This window comes from Periplaneta americana, chromosome 1 (genome assembly GCF_040183065.1).
Source record: "Periplaneta americana isolate PAMFEO1 chromosome 1, P.americana_PAMFEO1_priV1, whole genome shotgun sequence".
Taxonomy (NCBI): domain Eukaryota; kingdom Metazoa; phylum Arthropoda; class Insecta; order Blattodea; family Blattidae; genus Periplaneta; species Periplaneta americana.
In genome coordinates this window covers 42,552,372-42,555,394 of record NC_091117.1, presented here as the reverse complement: position 1 = coordinate 42,555,394, position 3,023 = coordinate 42,552,372, and the positions used below count along the sequence as shown (strand labels likewise).

At 37.0% G+C, this 3,023-nt stretch overlaps 1 non-coding gene across 1 annotated transcript; it reads left to right on the top strand.

Moving 5' to 3' along the window:
* Positions 1–941: 941 nt before the first annotated feature.
* TRNAS-GCU (transfer RNA serine (anticodon GCU)) lies at positions 942–1,015 on the top strand. The gene has a single exon. It is a non-coding gene; the product is annotated as a tRNA-Ser (tRNA).
* The last annotated feature ends 2,008 nt before the right edge of the window (positions 1,016–3,023 follow it).

The following is a 3,023-nucleotide window of genomic DNA, read 5'->3' as shown; positions in this document are numbered from 1 at the left end:
ACAAATTGTAGGATGCGGTAGAGAGCGAAGAAATTCGAGTAGCAGGAGATAATACTTCGAAAGCGAAGGTGCTACCACAGAGTTCAAGAACTTTTGGGAGGCCTGTATCGTGATTTATTCATAAGCTAAGGTGTCTGGAATCTTTTTCTCTTAAATAATATTCAAAAGGGAAAAATAAAAATAAGCTAAAACACGATTCGTATGAAGAGAAAACGAAGATTAAAAAAATTGAAAACAGGAATAAAAAAAGAAAAAGAGAAAGAGAAACAAAATTAGTGTAGGTACTAATTACAGCTAACAGCATACAAAGCATAACGCTTTTGAAAGGCAATAGCATTCTACGAGCGACTAGAAGAGGGTTAATCATTCAACAACATCAATATGGTGATGACGTAATATTTATTTCGTGAAAACTTAGAAGTTCATATGTTAGATACCAGAAGGCAGTTTCAAATTAGTTTATAATTAGCAGGCAGCGAAACCTAGTGCTCGATGAAACAGGTTTGCTGTTCCTTTATTACAGGTACGGGTTTGTTTACTTGCGCGTGAATAGTCATGGTCAGGGGTGGAGAGGGATAGGTAGAGACCACATATTTTTTTATAATGGCATGAAGTGTACAATGAATATAGTAATTTCTATTAAGGTAGGGAAGTCGGTAGGCAAATTAATTAACTATACAAATCTGGCTTTCAGGTAGTAACTCCCTGTAAAGCAGGTTTGAATAATTTCAAGGAAAAATTGTTCCGGAGCCGGGTATCGATCCCGGGACCCTTCGCTCTACCGACTGAGCTACCCCAGGTACCAGGAGATACGTTAACAGAAAGCCACAAATTAAGTCACACAGTATTGTGTGCACTCATAGTTGAGTTCTGGCGTCTTGTCAGCTCATTTGAGTTGTGTGGATATAAAAAGGAAAAATTGTGACGGTGTCGTGTATAGTTCCTGGGGTAGCTCAATCGGTAGAGCGTTCGCGTGCTAAGCGAAGAGTCCCGGGTTCGATACCCGGCTCCGGAACAATTTTTCATTGAAATTATTCAAATTAATTAACTATTTCAGTTTGGACTTAAAGACTTAAATATGATTAAAGTATGTAGTGCTATTAGAAAAATTGATGACGTCACGTGTATCTTGTACCATAATGTAGTTACATGCACAAAATATCCATACTCATGTTAACCCCTCGTTCTAACACAACGCTCAAAAACAAAAATTCCAGTACCTATCCAAACAAAAAAGTTACAATAGGTGCACAAGATATATGGGACACCCTGTATAAGAAGTGTGTAATGCTACATGTAACCTAATAAATTTAGTGTGAAACAGTGACTGTTGCCATTACTTTTCGAATGCCTTTGTATAAGAAGCAAAATTAGAAATGAAGATTGTACAACGAGTACTTTTGCAGCTTTTTCATTAAAACCATGTTTTTTTTTTTTTTTTTACTGCTACACTTGTTTCTTATTTTAAATGTCTTGGTTTTGAATTTGGAAAAAATTGTCAACACACACATACATGTTATTAAAATATACACAAATTCATGTGCAGGTTATGCAATCACATGCATGGTCCCTAGAAGCAATGATGTTGATGTTTAATATACAAGCAGGAGTTATTCATCCATTTGCTTACATGAGGAATAATCTTCCGTAAGATGACATACAGCATTGTGTTGCATGACACAGATACAATGCATAGCACTGGAGGGCAGCCTGCGCGATGTACGTAGGTGGTACAGAGTAACTTCTGGACTGTCCTAGAATAGGAATGGCCACTTCAGTCACAACGCTACAGTTCCGACTGCGGCCAGAATGGATCCACGCAAATAAGGAGCAAGCGTGTCTTCTGTGCACTTCAGCCAAGGAGAACAACCGCCTTTACCACACGTCAGCACTTCAGTGACGTAACCTAATCTTATTTACAACAGTTTCACATTTTCCGTACTATACATAATAAATGTATGGCATGCTTGCTAACATAGGCTATTATTTGAATTATTTCCAGTTTCTCATAACGAAAAATATAGGGAATAACTCATAATACCAAGATAATTATGAAGTAATTTTGATCAAATTACATTTTCTGATACTGAAAATATGGGCTTCGGTATGCTTTACGGTTTTACGTCCATCTATTCGTTTGTACCTGGCTTAGCGTCATAAACAATTATAGTAATTTTGTTCACGCTTAATATACAGAATGCTGAGAAATAACTTTTTAATAAATTGCGAGATGACAGACTGTGCCAAAAGAGACAGTTAATATAGGAAACCACGGGTCGGAAATGATAATTACTGCGATAATGGCGTAAGTTACATTACATAGATCGCTTTCTTTTAATTATATATTTCGATAGACATTGGCAAAAAATCGGCTTCGGCAGGTATTTTAAGTGATTTTCTGGTTGGTCTTGTCGTACGCCCACTAAGACTGAATGTACAAAATTATTAGATCTTCCTGGAATTAGTACTACAAGAATTTCTAGAGAAGTACCATTGCAGATATCGTACGTTAGATTTTGTGGTTCCAACATGAAGGAGCTCCTTTGCTTATGGCGTGCCACATCTGGAAGAAATGTTTATCTAGAGATGAATAGGAAGTAAGGATCAGTTTCATGGCCTGCGAGGTCCCCAGACTTGTCGCCTCTGGATTTCTTTGAGGATAATAGGAGACTGATTTATTCCGAGCCAGCGGAATCTGGAGGTAGAGATATCCCTCGCATTGTTGACAATTCAAAAACCATCAGACATCTCTGGAATTTTTTAGCTAATACGACAAGCTCTTTTCCGTAAATGTAGGTACTTATTGTCCACGAGTCCTTTTTGCATATGTGTCCCAAAAGTAAAATTCTTAGGCCTACGTAAAATAACTAGATACCACATATAGGTATAGTATATAAATTATAGGTATACTGATTCTTGAAAATAGTAATGCACGTAAATTATTCACTATTCATTTGGGTAATAAATCTGTCTGTATCATGTCCCTCCCCCTCAAAAAAACGAGTTTGTGTAGGCTACTAGTT